We start from the raw sequence: 14,268 nt of genomic DNA on the forward strand, positions 1-14,268 counted from the left end.
GTTAAATTGTCTTATATACTGGAAAATGAGCTTTCCCTTTGAAATACATGGAGCAAGCAAATAAAAGTTGCCTTCAGCTTTGCTAAATGCCACATGGCTTAAAACATCCAGGAATATTAAGCAAGGGAATATTAGTCAAGAAGAATGATCATGTAGAAGGATCATTCACCCTGCATTTATGAAACCAAGGTTCAATGCCCAATGTAGGGCTCCTGTTACAGGTCTAATCCATCAGGGAGTTAGTTTGCTAAGTACCTCTGAGGATACAGATCTTAGTCTATATTCCTCCTCTTTAATGAGGCATTTATGCAGGCTTGTTAGCTGCTGCAGCCTCTCTCTCTAGTTGATGGACAGAAACAGACAACTCCTTGCGTGCTTTAACTCACTGAAAAATGGAATGACTTGGGAAGAGGAACCCCAGGAAGTAACTGAGGCCAGCTGAATGAGATAGAAGGAACCCAAGATCCTGTACCTCACTTCTATATTTAAAAAAGATGTAAATAACTTGTGTACTTTATAGGGAATTTGTGAAGATAAACACCATAAATGTGGCAAGACCCTGCGATCCTGTTATATTGGGTCCAGTAGAAATACTTAGAAACTGAACCCACTGTAACTGTTTCCTAGTTGTAAGAGATTCTTCTTTGTGGAAGAACAGCTCACATGTTATAGGAACCATGGCAATGTGGTTAAACTTGATACACTACCTCTTTGCAGCTCTCAGATCAGAACTTTTTGATTCAATAATCGTATCCAGAAGAAAACTGGACACCCAAGGCAATAGGTTGTGGTTTGTTCTTTGTCATTTTCTATTTCTTTCTTGAAATAAACTACCATCTCCTAGTTCATTAATGATTGATCATAATTTTTTTCAGACTTGAGGCCATCTAAAGCTACTCATGCACAGTTGCCAAACAGGTAAAAGCAGATCTATAAGGATCTTGTGACCTTATCAGCCATTTCTGCTTCTGTATTTCATATGTTTCTGTTTAAATCTCAGTCTTCGTTTTACCTTCCTTAGAATGTATCATATGTTCTTTCACTGTGACTCACAGACCAAACTGACATGCCAGGATGCAACAGGACATGATGTGCCAAGCTGTGGAACACAACAGATTACAAAAGTGGTACAGAAATACGGCAGGGAATACAAACAAACAAACAAAAAGCAAAGCACTTTTTTTTTTTTTTCAAAGTAAATGAAATATCTATGAAATATTGGTTGTTGCCCAGAGAGGTTGTGGAGTCTCCTTCTCTGGAGATATTCAAAACCCACCTGGATGCTATCCTGTGCAATGTGCTCTAGGTGATTCTGCTCGGCAGGGGGGTTGGACTGGGTGATCTTCAGAGGTCCCTTCCAACCTTTCCCATTCTGTGATTCTGTGATTCTACGAAATGTCCTGCCCCATTCCCCCTCATCTCCCTTTGTATGGCCTATCTTTCTATCTGAACATATGAAATAAAGAAAGAGCTGGAACAAGCCTCTCTGAAAAAGTGTTTAATCACTATTTACAATCACTTTACAATTTACATTTACAATTTACATTTACAATCACATTACAATCACTATTTACAATGAAAGATATTTATCTGGAATAGAATAGGGTTTAGAGACTTATTTCCCACTGTCCAACACATAAACTGCAAAGGGCTGGAGTAGCTCAGTTGGGAGAGCATTAGACTGAAGATCTAAAGGTCCCTGGTTCAATCCCGGGCTTCAGCAGTCTTTCCCAGGAGTTTTGTGGTTTTTTTTTGACCTGGACAAGCTTGAGAAGTGGGCCCACGGGAACCCGGTGAGGTTCAACAAGTCCAAATGCAAGGTGCTGTACCTGTGCCAGGGCAATCCCAGACATGAGTACATATTGAGAGAAGAACTCATTGAGAGCAGCCTTGCAGAGAAGGACTTGGGGATTCTGGTAGATGAAAGGCTCAACATGAGCCAGAAGTGCAGGCTTGCAGCCCAGAAGGCCAACTGCATCCTGGGCTGCAAGAGCAGAGGGGTGGCCAGCAGGTGGAGGGAGGTGACTGTCCCCCTCTGCACTGCCCTTGTGAGGCCCCACTTAGGGCACTGCGTCCAGGTCTGGGGCCCCCAGCACAAGAAGGATGTGGGGCTGTTAGAAAGGGTCCACGGGAGGGCCACAATCAGAGGGCTGGAGCACCTCTCCTGTGACAAAGGCTGAGAGAGCTGGGGCTGTTCAGCCTGGAGAAGAGAAGATTCTGGGGAGACCTTGTTGAGGCCTTTCAGTACTTAAATGGGTCTTGTAAAAAGATGGAGAGTGACTTTGCTCAATCAGATAATGACAGGACAAGGGGAAATGGTTTAAAACTAAAAGAGGGGGTATTTAGATTAGAGATTAGGAGAAAATTCTTCACTCAGAGAGAGTGGTGAGACAGTGGAACAGGATGCCTGGATAGGTTGTGGATGCCCCAACCCTGGAGGTGTTCAAGGGCAGACTGGATGGGGCCTTGGGCAACCTGGTCTAGTGGGTGGCATCCCTGCCCGTGGTAGGGGGGTTGGAACTGAATGATCTTTGAGGTCACTTCCAACCCGAGCCATTCTATCATTCTATGATTCTATGAAAAAACAGGTAGCAACCTAAACAGTTACTACTGACAGGCTAAATGTGAACCAGTGATCCAAAGCAGAAAAGTTCTGCAGGCAATCGCTACTTATGTCCTGAATTATGCAGACTGATTTGATCACTGAAACTGGCTGCTCATTTTCCCTGTGTAAGTCAAGGTTCTACAAAATCTAGATGAGTCTTAATTGTTGCATACAGTTGTGGACAAGGTGTCCAGCTCTTTAAAGTGTTCATTGCCCCCAATGTACAGAAAAAATCTACTTTAATTCTCTTTAGCAAATACATACTTAGGACATATAAATTTTGTTCCCTAGCCTCTATACCCTTTCATTCATCACCTGTTTCCCTACTTCTTCCTGCTCTCACATCTTTCTCATTCATTTATTTAATCCTCTTTTTAGCTTATACCTGACTTCTTGCTATTTGTTTTCCCTTTCTCATAAAATTAGGTCCTGGTTGCTTTCCTGTATTCTCTATTGCATCTTTGGAAATTCCTTCCTCGCTGTTACCTGGCAGTTCTGATCTCAGCTCTGCCTCTGATCTCTGCACACAGTTTCTGTTTCCTATCTTCCTCCTGATTACTTAGCAACACCTTCAGTTAAGCTGGCTCATGTCCTAGGTTCCTTTTATGAGCATCTGGGAACAAGCTGAAGAGCTAATGTCATATAACCAGGCATTTTCAGCATAACATTCATAAATGCTAGGTTTTGGGGATTTCTTCTGGGTAGGTCCCACATAAAAAGTAGTTTGTTCATGTGCACAAACCTCATTTTGCTTATGTGCCATATTTGGATCCTCTTCAGTGTTAAGTAGTGCCTGAATTTGAGAAGATTGGTATGTACAGCATAAATGCATTATAGTTATTCAATCTGCTCTAGCACATGGCTACCTGTCCTTAGATTGGTTTTCTCAATAAAAGGGACCTATAAGACAAGGGTGAACATTACTATTAATTAACTAATTAGTCTGTCCTGTTTCACAATGTACATATGGCCCACATTAAATGAACTTAAACTTCATTTCCTAATAAAACTCTCTCACTGCATCAAAACTAACAGCTCATCAAACTAATAGTACAAAAATGTGCTCAAGCAGTTGGACAAATGCTGAAAGAAAATTCATTACAAATGTGAGATTAAATTAATAAATGAAAGATTGCAAGAATGCACTGGAAAAATTTTGTTATTGATATTGGCAATAGGATTTCATCCATCTTTAAGTGTTACATGTTTGCACAGCATGATAACATTTGAACATCATTGTTATGAACAGTGATGACAAAATGTCTAGAGGGCATGAAGGACTGTCTGGGTCTCATCTCTTCTAAAACTATTGAATGGTATCTGTGGGTTTCTGTTGAATAGTTATGGCCTGAAAAGATTGTTTGTTGCAATGGATTTATTATTATTATTTATTATTATTATTTATTTATCTACTGTTTTTTTGAGGATCATGACTCACTAGATGGAGTCTAGTGAGAATGGAGTCTGAAGTGAAAAAGGGTTTGGAACACTCCTGAAAAACAGTAAAATGGTAGATAAGCCATATTTTCTCTGCATGATCCTTCCTTTGCTAGACCCTTTGACGGTGAAATTTCTTTGTCTCCTTGTTCTTGTCCTCTACTTTGTCCTATGGGAACACAACAAACATGGTATCATAAAAAAAAATAAAAAATGAATTTTACCCCTTGAAAGAACTATAGAGTGGTGTGTACATTGGTTTCACTGCAAGAACCAATGCCTTGAAATTAGGCAATAGTGAGACAGTTGAGATGAACATGTCAGTTGCACCAGGGAAGCTAGCTATGGACATGTTACTAAGAGAAATATGTATGGCAAAGCTGTCAGATCCATATTACTCTATTTTCATACCATTGAAAATGGGGTAGCCACATCCAGTCTACGTAATGGGAATGGTCCCTGACCCATGCAAACTCCTCAGCAATGCTCTGGGAATTGTTTAAAAGATCTCTTTTGCCCAAATGTCTTTAACAATTTAACCATAGAGATGGTCAAGATTATACTTCTAGGAATGGTCCCTGGCAGAAGAAGGAACCAGAAAAACATTACTGGTATAGCTTTGGCTTTGTTTGTACCAAATACTATGACAAAATCCTCATCTCAAATGAAGGCAGAAGTCCAATAAAAATTGTGGGTGCTGTTAAATGTCAACTCAGAATGTCCTCTTTGGTTGTTTGTTTTAGGTTAGATGTTGGGGTTTTTCACTAACTTTGATACTAACTTTTTGCTGCTGTTTTGCTATGTCTTAGCGTATCTATGAAACACCAGGATAGTTTTGGATAGTATATGACAGTTTAAGACATAAAGACACATGTCACACATGCCCAGTGTTCGTTGTCTAAAACTCAGACAATATGGTCCCAACTAGTTCCTTAAATGCTGTGGGTGGCAAAAGTAAACATCTTTGGAAGACAATCCCTTCTTAAGATAGGTATCTAAATTTGGTGTATGAACCATCCTATGGAGGTATCCACTGCTTTTGATTGGCCTCAGTGGGAGACTAAACAACAAGACAAGATTAGCCATTTTTCTTTTACACAGCAAAAAGTTAGACAAGGCAAACTGTATTTTTAACTTAAGCTAGTCGTTTAGGTATTTCCAGAGGGCAATTAATTGTTTGTTTGTTTTTTGTTTGTTTGTTTGTTTTTGTTTGTTTTTTGTTTGTGTATACTATTGGTATATTTAGAGTTCACCATTTGTTTTGGCTTTGAGGGCTTTGAACCAGAGAATCATAGAATCACTGAGGTGGGAAATCGTCAGGTCCAACCCTTCTGTTCAAAGCAGGGTCAGCTAGACCAGGATGCTTAGGACCATGTCTGATTGGATTTTTAATATATCCAAGGATGGAGATTCCACACACATACACACACTAAAAAAAGGAATCCTGTTCCATTGTTCAACTGAAGGTTTTTTTCTTACATTGAAACAGAATTTTATGTATTTCAAACTGTGCCCTTTTCATCCTGTTCTGTCACTGGACACCACTGGAAAGAGCCTGGCACCATCTTCTTAACTGTCCTCCATGAGGCATTTATATACAGAGATGAGATCCTGCTGACCCTTCTCTTCTTCAGGCTGAACAATACCAACTCTCTCAGTCTCTCCTCTTACATCTGATGCTCCTATCCTTTAATCATCTTTGTGACCTTTTGCTGGAGTTGCTCCAGGATGTCCTTGTCTCTCTTGTACATTGGTTTTCTAGTCTTTATTGTCATTTTGCTATGCTGAGGGATGGACCTTCCAGACTAATGTGCTGGACACTTCTACTCCATCCAGTCACAAAAATCTGACTATTATTGCAGATATCCATCCTAAATAATATCCTTTTGTACGTCCAATATAAGTACTTCTCTTCCATTGTTTATATCCTTCAAAAATTTGTGCCTATCACCTAAGGTAGGTGGTGAAGCTGAACCTTGAAAGTAGGTACTAGAGTTCAAGCAATTTAATCTAAAATACACTTAAAGCCTCTGTGTCCTTGCCTACTTTTGGATTCAAAGTACTAATACCTTCTAAAAACACATCTATGATCTTAGTTGAACAAAACTCTTAACAAAGAAGGATAAGAAAATAAGGTGTAATTCTTAATGCTTACTTGTGACTGATTAATAAACCTACGCAATGGAGGAAGGCTCAGAGCAGATGGTCAAGAGCAATGTGCTCATCATATATGTATATATCCCAATATAAAGGGGATCAGAAGGTGGTCTCTGTTTTAGATAGATGGGGGCTGTGTAGATCAGCTGACCATATCAGTTGAGTGGATTGACTCGTTGTGTAAATGTTTGTTCCTGAGTTAATAAAATGAGTGCAAATGTCTTCCTGAGTCAGCCAGTTCAGCACAGGGGTGGAAGCGTACACGTCTCAGCCCAACACAGAGCATAAAAACTGAACAACAAAAGACCTTTGAAGAGAGCAACAAGCCTGAGATGATTTCAACCCATGTATTCCTTCACAGTGACTGGGGATGCTCAGTGTCAGAATGGTGAGCATTATACAAACACAGTTAATGAGAATCATGTTTGCATTGTGATTCAGCTATATGTTGCTGCTAAGAGTAATTTGTAGTTGTGATTTTAGTACATTGCTGTACCACCCTGCTAAATCAAAATCCCATATAGTGTCAAAATACCTTCAGATAAGTAAAGTAGGTGTTAAACATTAACCTATGTACTTAGGGAGTACCTAAAAGAACCTGGTCAGAGAGTGTTGGATTTTGACACTACTTCAATAATGTTTGATATTACAGTGCTAGAAAAACACAATTAGTATTCAAGTTTCAGTTTGCTTGATCTGTGGTGAGTATTTGGAATAAAAAGTAAATATTCTAGTGGTTCTCCATGACTGTAGTTCAACAACTGATATCACAAACAGCTGCATAACAACTGATGCCATCTATGCAATATATGATGACATTGGCTTAGCAAAGTTTGACATATACCATTCCATTACAAATGTATGGCTTCATCAAACAAAATCGTGTATCTTTCCTTAGTTAACTCCTTCTCCAGAAGTAAAGAATGCTTCTACAAAGGAAACAGTGGGTGTTTTTTAGGAGAAGTTGATGTAAACATGGTAACAAAAGGAAGGGCCAGCAAGCAGATGGTCTTCTGGCTTCTCATTTTAGAGCTACTGTAGCAGGTGTTGAAAAAGCTTTCCATCTTCCTGATGCAAAAATGGGGGGAAAACAACTCTTTTGGAAAACCACAGAAAAGAGTAATTACTGCATATTCTGTCATCTATCAGTGGGAAACATTCAAAAAATGCAATTCCTTTCATGGAATTGATTAATATTTCAAACAAATGTGTACCAGGCAAAGGAGATGTGGCTATTCACAGTGGCCATAAATTACTGCAGATTACTCAGGAGAAAGGTCTGGGAAATGAACACCACTTTTCATGAGGGCCAGGATGCTGTCATGAAAATAGCTTGTATTTACATTCTAGCATTTTCATAACATCAGACCAAGCCATTTCAGAGTAAGCGTTCTTCTGATTTCACTGGATTGCAGCCCTTTGTTTTCCTTAGAGGCCTCCCTGCCATTCACAACAATACAAGTGTATGTACAGAAATACACACACACACACAGAGATAGGCAAACACAAAACCACATTGCATCCAATTGTTAGAGAACATTTAAAATTATCTGTTGTGAAAAAGCTATGAATATTAAAATGAAAAAATAGTTAATTCCTTTCTTTCTCCTGTTTTTATGTTTACTTGGAAAAAGGGGAAGCACACACAGAGGCTGGGAAAAGACGGAAAATGTTAAGAGCTATCATTCAAAGAGTTCTCCCTTACTGATTTTTTTTCAAGTCTAAAAGCCAGCTGAGATTCTAAATCTCTCCTCTGTCTTTCTTCTGCAAAACACCACTTTACAGTCATAACCTCCCTTTCTGAGATCTCACACACACTCATGAGGTCAGCTGGCTGGAGAGAAGACACAGTTCCTTCATTTTATTGACTCCATAAATAGTCAAATAAGAATGATTGTGCTCAAGTTTCAGGGAACATCTAGTTCACACCAGGTTGACTCAGTGGATTACCATTATAAATCACATCCTTTACTATTCTTCATCATATTATTTCTATGGTTAATCTTGTAATTTGTAATTTGAGTATCTATCTTGATCAGAAATTAATATCTGAATAGAAAGGATACTGTTCATCTGGTGGTATAAATGACTGATGCATCAACTTCATTAGTATATTGATTACAGAAAAAAACAACAAAACAAAAACAAAAAACAACAGTATACTATACTTATTCTGATTACTTGATTTCACTTACTTCTGCTCATTAGATATTCAGAAATAATCTCAGATTTTGAAAGGTCTGGATTTGCATATCCAATTTGAAAAACTCACTTTTGATCTTCTGGACAAGTTGATTTATTTGATGCTTTTGTTAACTGCAATTGAGGTACTGCTGACTAAGGCCTCAACAAGATGTTCTATTTTTTATAATTAAATGAAATTGATTAAATAAATTTCAATTAAATTAATCTGAGACATCAAAATTTGTAGTCATGTCTAAGATCTTTTTGAAATGAGCATCATAATCCTCAGAACTAATACTACTTTACTTTTCTTTACATAGAAGAATATACTCCACATATCAAACTCAAAATAATGACTAATCAGGATTTTATTTTCTTAGTATAAATCATGAATATTTAATATGAAGAGTGTGGCATTTTAGAAATGTAAATAAATCTGATGCAAATACAGGAACAAAAGTCCAAACAAGTAACAAAATACTTCCGCATTTAGAAACCTCAAGTACTAATAGCCTGTGAGGGAGAAGAGGACGAGCTTCCATTAGATTTATCTCTTGGTCATGATCATACACACATAGAATAATTTTGCCTGGAAAGAACCTCTGGAGACCTCTGATGCAAAACCCTGTTAAAAGCAGATCAGGATGCTCAGGGCTTTTTCTAGTCAAGCATCAGTATCTCCAGGGATGGAGATTCCACAGACTCTTTGGACAACCTGGTACAGTGTTTGACCACCCTTAGGGTGAAAAACTGTTTCCTAATTTGAAGGATATAAACAATGGATGAGAAATACTCATTTACAGTTACAATGTGGGATGTATCTGAAAAAATTATTTAAGATGATCATCTGCAAGAACCGATGGTTGTGATTAGGTGGCTTAAAAGCCTCCAACCTAATAAGAGGGACACTCTATCTCTTAGCACAGCAAAATGAATTGGACAGTAAAGACTAGATCCAGTGCTTTCTGAAGACAGTGGAAAAATACATTAGAAATAACAGTATTAGAACTGTAAGGAAGGAATATTCTTGGCTCTAAGGTCAACTGGCATATCACAGCTTAGCATGGACCCTTACAGCTAAATATTCAAATCCCACCCACATCTGGTGATGTCATCAGACTTCCAATTTTGAATGTTTCCTGGCCCACAGCAACCCCAAACTATAGCCGGATATCGTCTGGGAAAATGCTATCTGGCCGAGGACTGTGTGAACAGCTTAACAATAAGGATGCTTGCATGTCAGTGCTTGAACTGATGTCCTAGATCTGTTTCATCTGCTGATATAGCCAAAGAATCCAGTGGAGTATCTTAAGAATTTTTCCCTACCTCCCCCAGGTGTTTAAATCCAGAAACATTTAGTAACAGAGTTTAACAAATGTAAGTCATAAAGACCTCAAAGTAGAAATCAAAATCTATGTCCCACAAACAAACAACTTCTGTCCTTCTGCCAGCAAAAGTAAATAAATAAATCAATAAATAAATCAGAAAGAATGTTCCAAAGACCTACAAATCAGTATTTTATTGGATGAAGTAGAAAAAATGTGTTTCAGTGAAGTAAAGAGTGTATTAGTAACAGGCCTTATCTTCCATCAGAGAACAACTAGTTGGAGCGTCCCTGAAGGAAAGAGAGACATCTATGTGGCGGTCAAAATCCAAAACATGTTCAGATTTACAGGCGGGAAAAAGAGAGCACCTTTAACTCCAGTCTGGAACTAACCAACAATCTGTGAAGTTGCATCATCTACTTCCTGCGCAATGCACCACTAACCATAAGAACAGCTGTACTGGGTCACATCAAAGGTCCATCTAGTCCAAAACCTTTTCTCTGACACTGGCCAGTAGCAGAAATGTTAATAAAGAGGAATGGACAAAAATCAAAAGCAGGGATCTGAACAGCGATGAACTTTGAAATCCAATCCTCAGTCAAGTCTTAAATTATTCAAAGAACTTCTATCCCTAAAACAGGTCCAATCCCTTCCCACCATCACAAACCCTCTAAAACCCTCACACTAGATTCAGTGTGCATCAGTGTGTGTGTCTGGAAAGAGGCAGGAAGCAGAGAGGAATTCCACAGCTTGAACTCCATGCTTTGTAATAAACTCTGCTTTTAAAACATTGTGGAGTTGGCCCAAGAGAGTTGTATCATTCTGCTGCTTGTTTCAATAATCTATTAAAGACATACACATATTTGCATACTCTCTCATTCTCCATCTTTTCATTTTCTGACCAGCTGAATAAATGTTGATAACATGGTAAATACCCCTGTTTTTAAAATAGCTCCATACCTCAAGGATGTGCATTTATAAGATTGTTGGACTTCTTCATGACATAATACAAAATCTTCTGCCAAAGGATGGACTTTATTCGAAGGCCAAATTTTAACTGGAAACACCCTTGTTTTTTAGCAGCAGAATGCCACACACTGTGTGTGGGAAGACTCTTGTCCAAGTCAGCCTTGCAAGGATTACTGAAATCCAAATGCTGTTCATAAAGAACTGCACCTGAAAATACTCTGATCACTTGTATAGTCGTGGATTAGTTTGGTTAAAAATACACATAGGCCTTCATCCTCCGCATAGCTGGGGTACATAGCAGAAACAGGAAGCCAGCAGTATGTAGATTCTTCCAACCTGGTGTTTCTGGTGCTGTAATTTACATTATAACCATCGTTGCAGAGTTTTGCTTTAAGTTCACACCTATAAATTGAATCTGAGTGTGCCCAATTTGCTCACTTCTGCCAGTAACGAACCTCAGTCTTAACTTGAAGAACAAGTTGTCTTCTCTGAATAAACCAACAAAGCACCAATTTAGCAATGAGAACCTTTCCCATGCAAGCAAAAGAAAGCTCGAGCCCAAGTGTATGGAGGTGAAAAGCTAATGCTTCTTACTTCCCCCATCACATTGTATACTTCTGTTCTTTTTATTCTTACGGTAAGAAAAGATCTCTTTTGACAACACCCAGAATAATTGCTTGCATGCAAATGAAAACACTGTTTGGCCAGATATCTTCCTTTGCAGTTTCAAAGATAACATGGGCCTTATAATCTTTCCTTGAAAGGGAAAGAGAAAGAATTCCTCTATTTCAGACTCAGTTATGACCACAATGTTTTGCACCTGCAGCAATAAAAGAACCTAAGAAAGCCATTTTTTGCCTAAGAAAGCAGCTCCTACCGCAGCAAAGGGAGGGATGAGCTGCTCATGCGAGTGAGTGAGGAGCAGACAGGCATGGGCAGGGGCAGATCTTACTCTTCTTACACCAGATGGCCCAAAAATATTGGGCAGAGGATCAAAAAGAGCATGTGACAGTGTCTTTTTCCACAGAAAGAGCTAACACCACCTCCTTGTGAGCAGAAATAAGCTTTCAGTCCCCTAATTGTCACATGCACATATGATGGTGTGTGTCTGTGTGTACTTCTGTATTTGTTTGTGGTCCAGAGGATGTCTTAGCAATGAAGTTTCAACTCTTTTCTCATCAAAAGACACCTGCCAACAACTTCCCCTCTCACTATTTCCATTCTCCTGCAGCTTTCAGGCTTAGGAGATGGGCAACCAGACATCAGAAAGCATTTCAACAAAATGTTTACTCTTGTAAAAAAAAATCTAGCAGGAAGCAGTGCATTTTTATGTAATGCCCATGAACTCAAATCAATGAAAATTTCAGTTCCTCTATAAACATTTCAGCCAGCTCTGAGCAATATACAGCTGACACTTTCTTTGCTCCAGGAAGCACTAACCAGCAACAAAGGTTTCAGTCCAACCCATGACGTTAGCAGAACAACAGAGTGCCATGCCATCCAGTTGACTTCTGAAGGTCCGCTTCTGACCACCACTGGCAGGGCAGGTGGCACTGATGCTGCTTTCGTTGCACAGACAGAAACTTCAGCAGTCACCAGAGGTGAAGTTTGGAGCCAGCAGGCAGAGAAAAAGGACTTCTGCTGAAGAGGTCTAGGCAAAGCCCCGGTGGTTCTCTTTGAGTCTCTAAAAGTTTACCTTTCCCCATATTTCGGAATTTTCAGTAGAAGCTAAAGTTTTTCAGCCCTGTCCTTTACAACTCCATAAAAACAGTGGGGGATCGACTCAGCTTAATGTACATGAAGGGAGCGGGGCTTGCTTTCCAACCTGGCAGTGTCTCTCCTTTGCTTGCTGAAGCCAAGCACGCTGCCAGCAGGCCCCAGGTGTGCGCCACATGAGCAGGTGAAGAAAATAAAATATGTTTATGTGTACTGCGATGACAGTTCTGAATCCACAGAAAGTGAAATACATGACGAGGAGTGCGGCTATCCCAAGGTACCAACATTTTGCATGTGCACAAACAGGCAGAAATCCAAAGGCACTATGCGTTCACCTCCTTGGAAAATTCCCTGGACTTTTGCTCTTTTGAATAGATTTTTTTTTTCAAGTTGATTTGTTTTCCCTTTAAAGTTTTCAAAAATTATTATTACTATTATTACATTTAAATTCTTTTTCAAAATAATCAATAAGGAACTGTTTTACAAGAAGGCAGGATCTCATACTACTTTTATACAACTGCATTAATTTAAGTAAGATCAGAATCAAGCACAGACAGTTTTTTTTCAAAATCACTAATAAAACCACCTTTTGAAACCAGTTTGAATTGGAACTGTCTATGTAACAAAACCCTTTATGCTTCTACAGCTACAAGAAAGATCAAATGCACAGCCTCCTTTGAGAGGCTGTCGTTCACTCCACCAACTGGTGGGAAGTGTCCCAAGTTGACAGTCTCTTCATGAAAATCCTGTTTACAACCACAGCCAAATAAACCTTATGATAAAAAGGAGCCTTCCTGTGCCATGCTCCCATGATAGGAGGCAATATATTTTTTTCTTCAGAAAACAGTTCTGATTTTATTCATTGTGTATCTTGAACAAAAACTCTTCTCCTGAGATAGTGGGAAATTGTATCGTATGAACATCACACGGAGCCATTATCTGCTAATGTACATTTTAGCAAATTAAAAAGAGTGATTTAAAATATATATGTTAGATATGGTAGAAGTACAACAACCAGAAGACCTTACCCTTTCAAAGTCTCTTCAGTATTTACATGACTCTATGACCAGGCAGAAAGAAAGAGGTAAAGATGCTTTACATGTGGCTTGAGGAGATGTGGTCTCATATATTAGACCTGAAGGTATTTTTATGCACTAAACTCCTTCAGTTTGGTACATGCTGAAACTTTCTGTTAAAGTTAACACACAAAAATCACGAATACATCATCCAGCTCATTCAGATTCCAAAACTGAGGTTTGGAGCTAAAGATAAACCTTTCTTCTTTCATCTAAAGGATACTGTCTAAATATATAAGTGTATAGTCATACACCTGCTTGATCTAATGCCTCTTTCCAGCATGCTTGTTGACATGGGGGGCACAGGAGGACAGGAAAGAAAGCAAGATAGAGTGAGAAAGAGCATGTGTATGTATATGTTTTTCTCCTATCTAGCCAGGGCATAAATTTTAACCAGAAGAATAGGATCATGCTAGGTTTAAGTTGAACAACAGAAAGCAAATCTGGCCTCCTGAGATTTTATTACCATCTTCATTTTTTTTTAAAAAAGGACAGTCTTTTAAATTGCAATCTACAAATTAAATAAAGTATATATCTAGAAGTCTATCTGGTTTAGAAACATGAAACAGTCCTAAGTTCAGGTTGGGAGGTAGAGAGATGGTGGCTTACAACCAAAGGAGTTACTAGCTACATTCTGTTTCCTGAATGTGCATTGGCTGCTCTGCTCAGTGGATTGTTACCAGCTTCAGCATTTTTTAAATATTTCCCATTAGCCTTTATTTGATATTTTATGCTTCCCCTCATAAAACCTTTAAACAGATTAATTGTGCCTGTGATGTTTGTTTCTTAGTACAGCTGC

General features: G+C 38.8%; 1 non-coding gene across 1 annotated transcript; it reads left to right on the top strand.

Moving 5' to 3' along the window:
* The first annotated feature begins 1,650 nt into the window (after positions 1 to 1,650).
* TRNAF-GAA lies at positions 1,651 to 1,723 on the top strand. The gene has a single exon. It is a non-coding gene; the product is annotated as a tRNA-Phe (tRNA).
* Positions 1,724 to 14,268: the final 12,545 nt, after the last annotated feature.

The sequence above is a fragment of the Cygnus olor genome, chromosome 3 (assembly GCF_009769625.2).
Source record: "Cygnus olor isolate bCygOlo1 chromosome 3, bCygOlo1.pri.v2, whole genome shotgun sequence".
NCBI lineage: Eukaryota > Metazoa > Chordata > Aves > Anseriformes > Anatidae > Cygnus > Cygnus olor.